Below are 16,903 nucleotides of genomic sequence, written 5' to 3' on the forward strand. Positions count from 1 at the left end.
GAAAAATGATTTGCTGCTTAAGTGGCAGGGTTGGTCAGGCTGCTATAGCGGTTAAGGAAGAACACAAGAAACAAAGAGGTTTGTGTGACTGATTAGGAGCTGTCCTTGAGCCCTGTTTAGCTTGCTATGCAGGTGACAAATCCACAAAGAAATGTTAGAGAAATGGGACAGTACTTTTGTGTGGAGCAAAGCCCAAAAGAAAGGTTAGGTGATGTAGATTCAAGGGTAACCAGTACTGAGAAGACAGATGGAGTTGTTTAGATAGATGAGATGCAGAATAAGACATGCAGGGAGAACAAAAGAGGATCAGCAAAGGACTCCTGTAAAGAAAGAAGACATGCTGCAGTAGTCAGAAGAATAGTGGAAGACAAAGATAAAAAGAAAACTGTCTCCTGTCATGTGTGTCTGTACATGCATACAAAGAGAAGGGAGTGCAGGCTGAGAAAGAAAAGAAGACACCTGTAGGGTAAAGAGGACAAAACAACTTATTTTTTCCAGAGAGAAATTAAATACTTGGCAATTAATTGATATTTCACAAGCTATGTATTAAATCAAGTTTGCATATGCAAACTTGTGCAGTCACCATCCTTGGAGACTGAAATTAGCCAACTATTTCTGTTTGTCAAATTAGACATGCAGAAACATGCATTTGTTTAATTTTCCTTTCAAAAGAAATGTTCTAAGAACATGTTCTAAAAATGTTCTTGAAGAGGAAATCAATAGTATTTGCCTGAACATAAGTAAGAAAGACAAAAAAGCTAGGTGACCTTAACACTAGACTTACAATAGGTGTTTAAGATAGTAAAGTACAAAACCAAGTACATGTTTGTTGAAATGCTATGAACATTTGGAACTACCAAATGTTTGAGTAAACAAACCCAAGAGAATAGGAAGCATGATATCCATATATTCTTCTGCATGTGTTAAGTTACACTGAGTTAGATGTATCAGGTAAATCTTATTACCCAGACTAAAAGACCAGTTGAGTACAAGCTACTGAAGTGTTACTTCTTACTGGGGGCACTGCTAGTGAAGTGAAGGATGCAAAAAGCAGAGGTAACTGTGTGGGACATGCACACAGGAATCACCCAATTCAAGAAATGCTGCACACAGAAAAAGACAATGTGTCTGTATGGAAGCAGATTGTAAAAATGCACTAAAAATGGAAAACAAAAGCAGTAGAAAGATGGAGCAGGGTCACCTAAATTTCATGGGACCTATTAAGGCTAAGTAGAACCGGACAGAATCACATAATGAAAGAATAATTCATGTTGGAGGATCTCTAATCCATCCTCTGCTGAAGGCAGTTACCCATGAGACCAGATAGTATTGCTCTGGGCTTATCTGTTCACAGCTGAAAAATCTCACTGCAGAAACTCTCAGCACGACTGTCCTTAGGGTGAACAAGAAGTACCTGACATTCAGTTAGAACCTCTCATTTCAACATATTCCTTTACTCCTTTGTTCTCCTGCCATGGACTGCATCAGGAACCTGCCCTCATCCTCCCAGTAACTTCCCTGCAGGTAGTGGAAGACTGCCATCAGGAAAATGCAGGCCTATATTTTCCCTTCTCTATACAGCTCTGCTGTTCTGCTGTCACTCTCTGGTTGTACTCTAAACACCTTTACTTTCTGGGAGCACTTACCTGAATTTTAGGCAGTTCTTCTGATTTATAACTGCATATTAATTCTACGATGTTGTGGCCCTTTCTCCCTCTGGTAAGCAAATGAAAACAGTGTGAAACAAACCCTGCAGTTTCTGCAGTCACAGTGGCTAAGTGCCAACAATCAAGGAAAAAAATCCAAAACACTCAACCTGCATGAAAAAGGGTATATTAGCACCCACTTGATATGAATACTTATATTTCTACAAAAGGAAATAAAACCTAAATAGAGCATGAAAATGAACCTTAATGAGCCACTGCTGCTTCTTCAAAACAGTCTCAACTTGGATCAACAGTTTTGATTATTTTTTCTGGAGTGTTTTATAAAATAAGAGAAATTTCATCAGTTCCCATAGAACTGTCAACTGGGACAGCAAACAGATCTAAAAGCTCCCACAAAATATTAAATGTAGACATCTTGACCTCCCTCTCTTCATATCATATTTGTATGGATGCAGTTAGAAACCCACTATGCTGCTAATAAACTAGGGAGGGTAAACAGTACCAGGAGTTCATCAAAGATTGCAAACCAGCTTGTGGGCTCTCACACTCTCAGGACAAATGGCTGATAATGAAAAACAGCCTTTAAATTCAGGATTTTAGTATCGGCTTGGGGAAGGACCATACATTTTCATTGGTGTAATATTATCAGCCTTCCCTAGTCAGTTTGGGATGAACACTCCAAAAATTGCACAAGAATAAGCAGCACAAAAAATCCAAAAAAACCAACCCCCCCCACCCCCCCCAAAAAAAAAAAAACAAACAAAAAAAAGCAGCCAGCTCACTGCTAAAACAAAACCTATTCAAACTTCGTGTGCAGAAAAAATAGTTCAAGAACATTTCATGCTTAGGGATAAAGTAATTCTGAAATTGGCAAAATTAGAAAGAGCTTAGCTTGATACAGCTGCCTACTTTCCAGATGAAAAAGATTAGCAAAGGTAGGAGTTCATTTTTCATTGTCATTTTCATAAGGGCTCCATGTTCCCAGCTCTTAATGCATTTCTTTTAATGCCATTATCTCCTATTACAGGTTATGCCACATGGCTTACTGGCCTATTAGAGAAAGATTGTTTGCCTGTTAAGTAAGAACACTAGACAACAAATATTTAGGTTTACAGCTGTTAAAATGAATGCAGTTACATCAGTATCCAATTATCACTTCATTGTTCCTAGCCCCTAAGACCCTAAGGCTAGAGATACCAACCCATGGCCTTGGGAGCACATAAATGATTCCCTTCACTATGGCAAGAGACTGTTGCTGCTTCCTCATGGATGGATGCAATAAACTTTGACGGGTAGAGAAAAGGCACCATCTCACCTTTAGGGAACAACAGAAAACAGAGTAAGGTTTTGAAATTCTCTTAGTGCTTTCCTCTCTTTTTTGTTCTTGTTGGTTTTGTTTGTTTTTGTTTGTTTTTGCTCATGTGGTATAAGCCTTGCAAGTTTTGCTAATGTTGTTCCTGGACTTGTACAGAGAATGTAAATAATTTTTTCTCATACAACATTCATATATAAATATCTTGTGACTACTTGAGAAAAACTAAACAACTTGCACTCTAACTCAGAATGTATTCTAGATCACAGAAAATTTAACATTTTTGTTCTAAATAAACCCCTGCTGCTTTTATGAAATAACTCTGGAAATGGGCTTAGAAATTTTCTAATATGATAATGCAGCAGGGCAATAGTAATACCAATTAAACTTATTTGAAGATAAAAATATCTCCCTATTTTTGAGTATGAACAACTGAAATGGAAAGTCAGTTACCAGTTCTTAGTGTTTCTCCACTGTCATAATAAATAAACCATTAAGATCCCTTGGGATTCCTCTCTTGACTTATCTCCCTGCCCCATTTTTGAATGTCAGTGTCCATGTACTTGTTTTTTCCATTCTCTGGTTGTGTTTGTCTACTCTACATTTTCTGAAAAGACACCTTTAGCATCAGCTGGTGTAATCTTTCAGATGCTTCTCCTTATTCATATAAATAAGGGACTACTGATATTAAGAACTGGACAAATTGTACATATCTAATAGTAAACAGGTGATTTCAACTCCATGGAGGTAATTTAAATGCAAATAAAAAAATTCAGTACAACTTACAATTTTCTCTGCCAAATTTCATAAAAGCTTCATAATTTCTCATTACCTCTACAGAAATTACTATTATTTTCATGTTCTATGATGGCATAGCTAGTGATATACACTGAATACAGCTGAAAATAAAACTTGGAGGGTTATTTCAGCATCAGAGCTTGTATGACAAATACTGTATGCTGCCTTCTTCATTAAAAAAAAAGTAAAAACATAACCTCTCCTTTAAAAAAACATTTCAGTTTTAAACATGATATATAGTCAGATTTTTAAGGATTAAAATGAATTAATGCAAACTAATTTTGCACAACATAATATTTTTAAGTGAGCTGGTGATAAAACTAATTTCTGTACCATCACATATTTACATGTTATTTTTAAATTTCAGGTAAAGATGCATTCCTGGAGCTAATGCCTTATAAGCTAAGGTGGATCAAACGGAAAATCAAAAATGAAGAAGTTTGGAAGAACTTCTAGAAGAAATAACTGTTGATAAAAGTACCCTTGGAAGCCAACAACGGCAACACTGAGTCTTTCATAAAAACTTCTGTGAAAGAAATAAACTTGAATATCACAAAACTCAGATAATAAATTTAAGCCTCCACTGCCTGTCACAGCCAGATGGAGTATTAACTTGTTGCTCAAATGTTTTTTTATACTGAGGAAAGAAAAAGACAAAGTTTATGTTGACCTGAATGTATTTGATGGAAATAGGCACAGAACAATAATCTTGACACAGGATAGCATGAAAGAGTGGAGCCACAGGGGTTAGGGAGGGGTTGTGTGAGTATCTGCAGGAGGACTGTATAGTCCTCAAGGGTGAGGACAAGCCGATTACATTCTCCTTAAGGAAATAAAAGTCCTGAATGGACTGACTCCCAGAGAAGTGTGTGAAGCAGGAAAAGATTAGCCTAAGAAGATTCTGTGCAGAAGCTGCTTTTTAGTGGCTGGATTTATCTATAAGGCAAAGGAGTCTTTATATTTCGAACAATTATTGTATGTATAAAAGTCTAGACCTCATTTTTGCAGCTAGAGACAAAGCATTGCTGAAGTGGAATTTTACCAGTTTTATGCTTTGCTGTATACATGCGTCCTAGACAAAAGTAAGCACTACTTACTTAAACCATAAGCTGACTACTGACCACACATACAGTTCTGTTAATGATTTACACACCCAGGAAAGGAAGCCCTCAGATGCATGTACACCACCACTGTAAAACAGATTTACAATAAATCCTGTAGCTGTGAGGTAGTGAAGAAAGTATTTTCTTTCACTGTGTGACTCTACCAAAGCACCAAAACCCCGCTCAGTCAGAAAACATACATCCCTCTGCTCTTACCAATCCGAGTGCCTTTGTAGGAAAACAAGCACCTCTGCCCTGTCACAGGATAATGAGGATCAACAAGGTAAGAGTAAGAACAAACTACCAGGTTGGCTTGGTTAGTCTAACACCTTATTGGCTAAAGAAGACCATGTCGACAAACACAATTCTGAAAGTAAAACAACAGGTCAAGTTAAGGAAGTTATGGGGAAAGCTAGCAAGAAAATCACTTAGTAAAGATTTGTGGAAAGTAGATGTAGATAAAAAGTATACTTGGCACTGAGAACTGAGATTGACTGTAGCCTAGAAGTGACATGAAAGCATGAATCTCAGCAGCAGGGAATTCTGTGCTGAAAGTGCGAATTTCATCCCTTCCCACAACAAAGAAGACTGTGCATAGAGCATAGAGCTGAAAAATGTTCTGTTGAAATATTAAATGTATTAGAGGCAGTAACTGTTGATTTTTTTTTTAATTTTCAGAAGATTTCCTTTAAGTGTTCTGCTATAATCTATGACTTAGTCACAAGTTCATCTTGATCTACTTTTTCTCAACAAATCCCTGAAGACTATGTAGAGGATTACTGCTTTAGTGCAGAAACTCTTTCACCTCTGAATCTATACATTTGCCAAAGAGGTAGAAGTGATACCACATAAAATACCTATGAATGAACAAGCTTGCTATAACATATTTCAGTTTTACTGTCATGATACACAAACTTTCAAGCATTTTTTTCCCACAGACAGCTAGCATACAGAAAAGATGAGCAAAAAACATGGGCAAGCTGCTAAGAGAAAAAAGGTTACTTTAAAATAAAGGAGGAATTACTAGAGATAGAATACACAAGTCATTGGATGGCTTATCTATGCAAGATCCTTGAAAAATATCAGTAACCTGATAACCTTGGTTTTATTTAAACAAGGTTATAAATAGATCTAGGACTTATTGATATGGTATCATATGTAAGTACTGTGGGTACATACACATGGCATGTATGATTCTAGACATTCCAGGTCATTATTTAAAAATATTCTGCTTGATTATACTGATACCTAATAATAAGACTACCAGGAAAAATATGGATCTGATATAACACACTTATAATTAAGATTGGTGTGGTGCAAGATCAGGATATCTGATGTTAGATGAAGATGTATGTATGTACGTACATATGTAACTGAGCTTCAATTGAAATAGCAGCTGTTTATATAATGATGAAACAAAGAGCTTTTGTTGCTTGATAAAGTGTATCTCACATACTCTTGAAGAGGAAGAGAGATTAACTGGGTTTGGGCCTGGATAATTTCAGTTTCCACTTGTCCAAAAGTCTTGTGGACGTGAGATCCCAAGATTTGATTTTATTCCACTGTATTACAGGTTGTGCATGGTGCAGCAAATGCTGGGAACAGAGACTCAGCAGATGGATACAGGTACAGTTCAAGTCCCTCCTGCAGCTCCTGTTGTTAATGCTGCCCTGATAGAAAAGGTCTGCAATAACAGGCTTGTGAGACACCTGGGGCTGCCCCAGGGGAAGCTCAAGGAGACTGGTACATGAGGGAGGAGCATCGTGCTCTATTATTGTTACAGTTTTGTATATGGTTGGACTTAAGGGCTTTTTCATTCTCAGTGTACTTAGATTTGATCTGCAAACTTCAAGGATATGACTAGAAATTACTTTGGGTCAGGAGCACTAAATGTATTTTGTAACTGGGAAAAGGGGAGCTATATTGTTATTATGAATTAGGCATGTTTTCAGCATGCTGAATAGAGCCAGTCTTTCTAGACAGTCCAGGTCATTATTTAAAAAGTTATCCTCTTCTATTCCGCTTGATTATACTGATGCCTAATAATGAGACTACCAGGAAAATTATGGATCTTGTCTAAAATACTTAAGATTGATTTGGTGCAAGATCAGGCTATCTGATTTTTGATGAAGATTTGAAGGAAACAAATTTTAATTAGGATATTGCTTGGTTGAAATACACACCTTTAAAATGTTTTAGAGTTTGCATAAATTCTTTTTTTTTTCCTGAGAAAGCAACTGTTATTTACTAATAGTACATTTAATAATATTTGCCTGAATAATGCATGAATAACATTTATTTCCTAATTCTGTATTAAGAACACAGATTCTCCTGCTTGCTCACTCTCTTTCCAATTTAGCTAAATATTACAATACTTTTGAAAAAAAAATGCATTGGCTTTCAAGTACTTCTACACCAGAATAGAGCCTGCATTAACTGGAACTCAAGCAAACTTCAACAGTGACACTGCAAGAAGCTCAAGTTGTAAGACCACACATATAACTTGCAAATTGTCTACAGCAACTATTGTTATCAAAATCAATGTTACTGACAATAAAAAATGGCAACTCTAGATGAATCAAGAAAAAAATTTACTAGGAAATTTGCACTGAACATACATATTCAGTTTTTTCAGACTGAAGACAAAATTCTATTAATTACAGAATTACTCTTTCCATGACACACTGCCAGGATTCACTTTTAATGCCAAACACCAAATTCAGTACTAACATTTTCCATGAATTCTGAAAAAGATCTCCAGCTTTGAATCAGAAAATTAAATAAATTCCAAAACAAAAGACATTGGTGTCTTCATTTTCCCCCTTTTATAGTGCAAAATCCTGATTTGATTTATTTCTCAGTTTTAGTTCAATCTTTTAGTGTCTGTGAATGCTAGCTCACAATTTTTCCATTGGGAGAAGGAGGATATAAAAATGACACCAGGCATTTAAGTCAACTAAACTTTGTAATTAATGTGTAAAAATCCAAAATGATAAACTTACTTTGTTTTTAATCAATCCTTAAGGAATATTATGTGGCAGGAAAAAAATAATATACATTCTTCTATTGTAGATCACTGCACTTTTCCTAACCATCATCTGATCCTTAACAATGACAAGTAATAAAAACATGGCAATTAATCCTCAGAGCTGAATACTGAGCTATTGTAACAGCTATATTGACCTCCTGTATAATTTAATCTCTTCTGTTCTGCATTATTCACATTCAGATCAGTATATACAGAGAAATCTCACTGAATTTAGCATTAGCAGAAGAAACATACTTGACACCTGACTTCTAGACAGTAGTTTTCTGCTTCATTGGGTAAAATAAAAACCCCACAAAGCTCAAATTAACAGGTTTTCTGTGAAAAGAAGCACCTGAAAACCTGCAATGATTAAAGAAAAACAAAATCACAGCTTCTGATAGAAGACCGAGAATATCCCCTTGATCTCACTGCCACTTGTGCCAACTTTAACTGGAATGATTCTAGCATAGTAAGGAGTGATACATCTTCAAATAAGAGGAAAAATGTGATGCAAGAAAATTCCTCACAAATTATGAAACAAACCATGTGAAGATTGTACACATAACAACACATTCAGAATCACCCCTGAAAATAAAACTTAAGTATTTGCTGATTAGAATGGAATTTCAAGCAACATTTTAAACTACCCAAGTTATTTTCAAATCATCAACTTCTTTCTCATTATGATGAACTGTAATTCACAAAAGTTAATGATAGAGGGATTATTTATGTAAAAGTTTACCAAGTGAACAACAACTTCAATTATTTTCTTTCAAGAATGTCCATGCTTTGAATAATTCCCATAGTTACCTTGCATTTACTTGACAAGTAAACAAAAAATTTGTGTCAGTTCAAATTATCAGTATTTGGTTTTCCACATATTGATGTGAGACTTTCTAGTTCTTTATTTGTGTTTACATACACTTTATATAACAGAACCTGTGGTCTAGGATCAAACTGCATATGGAATTCAACTCTATTTTTCTCTAAAGGTATAGCTGTCTTCTACTGTAACCCTGTGCCTCTGTAAATACACTCCTGCCATTGGTAGCAACAGGTGGTAGACTCTTCTGACTTTGCAAGTTCACAGGACCAAGGCTTCTCAGGCATACTTTGAACTTTTCTTAGTCTATCTGCCCATTTTTGGGGGGCCTACTTAGGTGAAGAAATAATTTTTCTAGTTTATTTCAGTTTTTAGTTCTCTCCTTTTTTTTAAGTATGCTACAACTATAATTATATGTATGATAGTAACACATAATTATTCTGAGATGATAAAATATTTAATAGTGGCATAATGCCACAGTGTAGAGGACAAGCCTGGTCTGATTGCTGAAACCTTGAGAATAAGGACAGAGAATGGAGCAAAAGGAGTCAGACATGCAAAGGAATTACAAGAAATGGGGGACAAGCTGACCCAGTCCAAGGTCTGTAAACAATTCACCAAAAGGCCACAACTTGCTGAGCAAAATGAAAGCAATGAAGAACAATATCCAAAACCCATCAAGTCAGCTTTGATGTAATGTAAACCATCAGACCAATAAGTAAACAGCAAGGTGCAGAACATTAGCAAACAGAAAAATGGCTGAAATGGATTGAAGTTTATCCTACAGAAGGGAATGTGTAGAAAGCAATAACCTATTCCTCATAGTGAAAAACAGCACATGAGCACAGCATCAACATTTCAGCCCTCTGAAAAACCTGGAACACCTCAGGCAGACTACTATTGCTGACCTCAGCAGGAAGAGGTGGCAAAAGGATAAGCAGAGAAAAAGAGGTAGATTCAAGGAATATTGTGCACAACAATTTACATTGTATTATTTTTGAGACTTTTTCTGATATTGTATTCTTATTTTTTTCCCTAACAATTAGGTCTGGACTAGTAAGAATTCTTTGGTTACACTCTTCTAGTAAAATAAATTCACAGATTTACATATAAGTGTTTTCTTTTTTCTCATACAAAATTTAAAACACACTACCCTTCATCTAGATCTTACTTACCCATGCAAATTTTATTTTTAATTTATTGACTTGTGCTTCTTAATATTGCATCTTATTTCTCATATGAAAGGTATTTTGACTCCTGTTTAAAAAGTATAATCTCTCTACTTGATTTTCCTAAAATCTATGCCAGCATATTGCACACAGAAAAAGAAAGACCATGGCAGACACAGTAGCATTATATGACTGAATATTGCAGATGTAGGACAGAATTACACAGGTCTCTGCAAATAACTTTTCATTCTCAGGAATAACCTGCCTTTGAAGCACCTTTTTTATTGCAAGTATGTAAAACTGGTATATATACTTGCACTGACAAAGAGGAGGTGAGGGATACTTGAAAGATTTTTGTATGGAGCTCAATATACAGATTAAATGATAAACCTATTCAGTGTAATGCTTTGTCATGCACATTCTTCTGCTGGAATTGCTTATATAGCCAATTATCAGTTTTAGCATTCATTTATAATAGTCTTCATAATGAGTAAACCATCCTTTAGAAACATGAGAGTTGCTGGCCCAGACTACTGATGAATGCATAGTTCAGTGTGGTGTTGCTACAGCAACTGAAAAAACGAAATTACGTGTCACAGATCATTTACACGTTACTTCGAACATGCAGCTTTCTAGAAGCCATTAACCAAACAGAGGTGCTGTGATGGAGGAGACAAGCATATTTTAAAGCATTCTAAAGTATTTTCCATTGTTCTGAAGGACTAGGGAAGCAAATCAAAGTAATACACAGCACAAATAAAAGTGAAGTATTTAAATATCAAAGAGCCTTCCTTTTTAACATGTTATTGGCATTTCTCAGGGTCCACTTACCAGAAAACCACAATTCCAGATCATGGACAAACAACTATTTTACTTCAGGTAACTAAAAATGTTCATTTGTGGCCAATGGTACGGTATGCAGAAATTGTGCAGAACCAATGTTGCCCACAAGAAAACAGCTACTTTTTGAATGAAAGCTAGAGAGGATTTAAAAATGGGGGCTAGATCTTGCTCCAGTGGCCCTCCTCAGCAAATATATGTGTTGTCATTAAAGTAGTTTTAGTCCTCCAAGACAAGCTAATTCTCATATAGAGACACAAGCCAATATGAAAATGAAACCAGTATGTGTGGTAGTAGTGGTGGTGATGGACAAATTTAGCAGACAAATTAGGACAATTCAGTATGGCAAATCTCATGATTTAGTGAAGCTATTTATGCATTAAGTTTGCAAATGATCTGCAAAACACTCAGTTTGTGATGCCACTGTGAATAAAAAGTACCCATGATTGGGTTAAAATTTTAGATTCACCAACAGGGTGCATTTTGGATAAGAAAGTGAACAAAACATCTGGGAATGAGTCTGGGGATGTTTTCCAGACCACAACAGAAAGATTGATGACCTAAGTCTGTCAGGCTAAAATGGAAGCTTACTGAGGGACTGGATAAGGTTTTGATTTAAGGAAAAAAAAAGAAGAAGAAAGAAAAGCAGTAAAACAATCTATAGAGTGGATAGGCCTGCTGCTCATTGTCAAAAGGATATAATTCTTTGCTTATGTATAAACACAAGAGTGTTTCATAATTATGTAAAAAGGGAACATTTTGTACTGCCAACAAGAGAAGAAATTCTGTAAGCAATGGAGGATGCCCAGTCTTTTTCTGCATCTGAAGTACCAGAGGGTTTCTGGCAGTCATAGAAGAGAAGCAAGTCTCTGCATTTTCAAGACACTCCCCAAGAGCACCAGTGAAACCACTTGAATGCCCAACACTTACTGTACTTTCCAGAGTACCCTCCTGCACAATGAAGAATGTGCTGCAATACTTCAGGGCTGGGAACAAAACCAGCATGAACCCAGTGGGAGTATAGCACTTTCCTTGCTTTATTTAAGACATTTGTGCAGGTAGGGTCAAGTTTTTGAAAATGCCACCTACTACACAGACATCAGTGCCTACATGCCATAAATGGACTGGACAGAACTAAAGAAACTAGTACAAGAGTACAAGACAACTGGGACAGGAGTAGGAAGAACTCTAGTTAGAGATCCTCAGGCCTGTAACAGTGCATGAGTTTATCACCATAACGTGATGGAGAAGAATACAGAAAGGTCCTCAACATATGCTGCAGATACCTCCACACATGGCTCTTGATATCCTGGTACACTACTGTTCCAAATAATTCTTCCACAGTCACCACCTCATCTGGGTTTGCAATTCAGAAACAATGACATAAAATTGCCAGCTAAATCCATCAGGCTGGGACACCCTTTTCTCCTCCTGGCATAGCATATCAGCACTATGGAGCTTACTGGCCTCCACCCAGGCTGTTGCCTCACATGCAGAGAAATCAACTTCCCTCTGGAAGCATCTGTCTGACAAACTCTAGGCAAGCATGAAAAGAAGAAGAGCTCTAAGGAGTCTGTTTCATTATTGTCTAATACAGAGGACAAAGATTGCAAGACAGTGCAGTAGAACACAGTTCTGGAAGGAAGGCATCCCTGAGGATGGCACAAAGGATGGGGCAGTCTCCTGAGCCAGTGGTTCCTGAGCACTTCAGCAGTGCTCAACATCAAGCCTAGTCATGCTCTTACAGTGAAATCTCCACTGCAATGCTTCTTGAATGTGCTTTGAGTCACTACGGAAAAACACGTGTGCTAGCAAGCAGACACATGCAAGGCTGTCAGAGATGCTCTGGCCAAATGGAGGAGGCTGATTAGAACAACAAGGACTGGCAGTCTTGCCCTGTGCTTTCTCCAAAGAATTATTTGAGACAGAGGCCAGGGACCCTGTCGTATCATGCCATCTTCTCTTGTAAGGCATTCCATGCTGCAGGCATAATCTCTTCACTCCATCACCATTATCATATTGCCTGGAAAAGGGAGTTCTGGCTTTGGGTAAGCATATCACGAGCTGAATTAAAGGCAGGCCTGCAGTGTCCTACAGAAGACAGAGCAGCACCAATTGTATATGCTAGAAATAGCAGAGGAAGAACATGTAGGGCAGTAGAACTGGGTTACACAGCATTAAGACTGGAAAAGGGGAAATATGGATGTCATTCTTGGGTCTCTAATGACTTGCCAGCTATTACAGAAGCTCCTTACTTGCTCTTGACAGAAAAATAAAAAAGCGGAAAAATCTGGGCAGCAAAGAAAAAACCAAAAACAAACAAAGAAACAAAGAAAGAAACAAAAAACCCAAAAAACCAAAACAAACAAAAAAAAAAGAAAAAAAGCTCTCCTGGCATCAACTCTTGGAAGCAAACCCATATTCAGATAGAGACAAATTTTCTGTGTGCCCCATTAGACTGCACCTTGGGCAGAGTGTTTTCTGAGTTCATAGAGAAATTAGGTCTATCTAAATAGGAGTGTCAAATCCAAGCAAGCCATCTTGCTTATCATAAAAACACTGAAATAAAACCCAGGGAAAACCCTTTCTTTAATGCCTCTCTTCAACAAGACAGGAGTCAAATTATGATGAAAAAATCTAGCAAATGGAGGTAAAGACAGGGAAATCAGCCACTAATTACCATCTCAGGCAAAACAGATCAAATCTGGGGAAATCAATTTAATTTAATTTAATTTATTGCCAATTAAATAGATTTGGATGGTGTGAAGAAAGAAAGACAAAATTAAAACAGCACCTTTTATTCACACCTCTTTTCCCCAGCCTCAGCTTCACTCCTTCACTCATGGATTCCTTTAATCCCCATCACTAAAGCAGACCAGGGGAAATGGGGGAATGGTGGATTATGGTCAATACACACTATTTCATCTCTGCTACTTCTTACTTCCTGTGCTTTTGCTCTACTCTGCTCCTCTGCTCCACCACGGGTCATTCTCTTTGTCTGCAGTCCCTCAAGAACTGCTCCATGCACTGTTTCACCCTCTCTTCAATGTGCTTTCATGGAGATGCCACAAGCTTGGCTGATGAGTTCAGTTGTGTCCTTCCTGTGGTGGGTCTGTTGTGGACCCAGCTGGAACCAGCTGTGTTTGGCACAGGGCAGCCCCTCACTTCTTTTCTCAGAGGCCATTCCTGATGCTGACACCTTGACACCCACACCAAATATGTCCAATAGCATTTTGGACATGAAGGCAGCCAAGTCTGTTCTGGCTGTCTGGCTCTACATCTTTTGTCTGTAGCCATGAAAATAGGTGATGAGGAGAAAGATGAAAGAGTTTGCAAGGGATGAAGGAAGTGACTTAGAGTCTCAAGGCTAGGTAAAAGAAAAGGCAAGTCATGGTATTGCAAAACTTAAGCATGATCATAGACTGGTGGTTTTGTAACCAAAGTTAGTCTCAGGCTTGGCAACAGCTTAAGTGTGGGCTAGGACATACAACTAACCATTGCTCTTTAAGTCCTTTCAAGGACTGCAAACTATTCAGCTGCCTTCCAGTAACTTTATCCAAGCTCGTATCAAGCTGATTTTATGGATAATACCAGTAAGCCTTAAAAGACCTGATAGTGCAACCAGGTAACTGGTTAAGAAGCTGTAACCAGAATATGGGATCATTCCATATGAAAGAAAAGCTTAGCAAAGGCAGTAAGAACCCAAGTCAGAATATTCATTTCTGGACTGTAAATCTCTGCATGGGACCAATTTAAGCTCACAGCCTACAGGATGACTCTGAAGTCCTGAAATACATGAATCACAGTGTTTCATGAAGTATATAATAAAGCTGAACATGAATTGTCCAGAATAGCTTATAAGTTACCAGAGTGTGATGCAATGTCGTTAGGACTTCTCCAGAGAACAGCTATATGTATTTCTTAACAATATTTCTGGCCCAGATGTGCATGTTACCTCTGTGGAAAACAGCAGTGATGCTAGGACAGCATTAACTGTCCTACAGACTTACTGGATGGACCTGAGCATGTCTGCTGCAGGAAAGGTTACAGGAATGGAACTTGCCAATGGTAAAACAGCCCCAAGCCTTTAATGATTACCCTGTGGCCAAATGATGCCTACCAAATTCTGCATCTGTAGGGACACCCAGAAACAGCTCTGAAAAGACAGAATAGCTAATTCAGAATGCATGAAGTAAGGCCCAGAGGGATCTTCCACAAGCCAAAATTAGCATTCCATTACACCTGAAGAATGTGATCTATCTGCAGATGTTATTAGGTTCACAAAAAGAGTGTGCTCAGGAGCAGGAGGAGACTTTGATTTCAAGGTCTTCCCTTGAAATAAGTCTGTCCATGTCTTTCCATGAATTCAGCTTCTTTGCTTAAGCACTGAGACAGCATCTGCATCCTCTGAAACCAATGATTTTGGTTAGCCGCTACAAGACAACTTCTACAGAGAAATGCATTATCTCTTGGATTGCTCCATCCTAAAAAACCCATTTACACACTTCCTTTCATTAAGCCCCATTGTTACCTGAAGGCAAGGGAAGGCCTTAACTGCTCTCAGATACATCTCCAGGACTTAAGACTGTTCCAATGAGAACATCACCTGACAAGTACACCCTCCTCTTTTCTTAATCCAAAGAAAGCTCTTTTTCTTTACTATTCTTTTTTCTCATTTAATTCCAAGACCTGACTATGCAACGACGTCACTCTGGCAGAATCTTTGAAGTGCATTATAATGAAAGCATGATCCTCAAATGCTTTGTTGGAAGATGTTAAGACACTTGATTGTCTTCAGGTTTATTCTTCTCACAGTTCCTTTAAAGCTTGATGAATGTACACTTACAGTAAATTCACAAACCCCAAATTGTAATAACTGCACTTCAGAGACTTAAGTATATGCAGTATTCATAAAGTCATGACATTCTTCTCAGATCATTGTTTAGCAGTTCTCTCTACATCACTCTCTTTTCCTGACCCAATAAAATTTAGATAGGACAACTCACATTTACACACAGAAAAGAGGAACAGCTGCAGACATGGCAAGGGTTGGTGCTCATCTTGTTCCAAGCCCCCCAGCCATAGGCAGGGACACCTTCCACCAAACCAGGTTACTGAAAGCCCTGTTCACCCTGGCCTTGAACACTTCCAGGGATGGGGCATTCACAGCTTCTCTGGGCAACCTGTTCCAATGCCTCACCAGCCTCACAGTAAAGAATTTCTTCCTAATATCTAAGCTAAAGCCACCCTCTTTCAATTTGAAGCCATCCTTCCTTCTCCTGTCATTATGAGCCCTTCGGAAAAGTATTTCTCTTGTTTTCTTCTAGACTCTTTATGTACTGAAAGCAGCTATAAGGCCTCCCTGGAGTCTTCTCTCCTATCTGCTCAAAAATCTCAGGTCTCTCAGTCTGTCTGTAAGAGAAGTGTTCCATCCCTCTAACCATCTTGGTGGCCTCCACTGGATTTCCTCTGGAAGGTCCATGTCCTTCTCAAGCTGCAGACCCAGACGACTGAATGCAGCACTACAAGTGGGGTCTCACAAGGGCAGAATAGAAGGGAAGAATTACTTTCCTTAATCTACTGGCCACACTGCTTGTGATGCAGCCTGGGACACTTTTGGCTTTCTGGTCTTCAGGCACACTTTGCGGGATCCACTTCAGCCTCTCATTCACCAGTAAGCCCCAATCCTTCTCTTCAGGGCTGCCCTCAGTTCATTTTCTGCCCAGTCTGTACTTGTGCTTTGGATTCTCCCTATCCAGGTGGAGGACCTTGAGTTTGGCCTTGCTGAACTTTATGATGTTCACATGAGTCCACCTCTGGAGCTTGTCTGGGTCCCACTGGATGCCATCCCTTCCCTCCAGTGTGTTGACCACACCACAGCTTGGTGTCATCAGCAAACTTGAAGAAGATGCCCTCTATCCCACTGTCCATGTCACCAACAAAGATCTTGAACCCTGAGAGGTTGTCACTGGTCTCCACTTGGACATCAAGGTGTTGATCCTGCCAATGCCTTATCCACTGAATGGTCCATCTATCAAATCCATGCCTCTCCAGTCTGGAGACAAGGATGTTGTGCAGATTGGTGTTAAATGCTTTGCATAAGTCCGGGTTGATGATGTCATGCCAGTCACTCTTGTCCATCAACACTGTAACTCCACCATAG

General features: G+C 38.3%; 1 protein-coding gene across 3 annotated transcripts in view; it reads right to left on the reverse strand.

Annotated features, from left to right (window-relative positions):
* PRLR (prolactin receptor) overlaps nucleotides 1-16,903 on the reverse strand; it is a 159,185-nt gene that overhangs the window by 42,324 nt on the left and 99,958 nt on the right. For 2 of the 3 annotated variants that reach the window (XM_071579882.1, XM_071579883.1), the window contains 2 exons: nucleotides 2,869-2,982; nucleotides 1,647-1,716 (listed from right to left, as the gene is read on the reverse strand). The exons of the other annotated variant lie outside the window; for it this stretch is intronic. The gene's annotated coding sequence lies outside the window, so the exon portion shown is untranslated. The remainder of the gene's footprint in view (nucleotides 1-1,646; nucleotides 1,717-2,868; nucleotides 2,983-16,903) is intronic. 3 annotated transcript variants of the gene reach the window in all.

The sequence above is a fragment of the Pithys albifrons genome, chromosome Z (assembly GCF_047495875.1).
Source record: "Pithys albifrons albifrons isolate INPA30051 chromosome Z, PitAlb_v1, whole genome shotgun sequence".
In the NCBI taxonomy this organism is placed as follows: domain Eukaryota; kingdom Metazoa; phylum Chordata; class Aves; order Passeriformes; family Thamnophilidae; genus Pithys; species Pithys albifrons.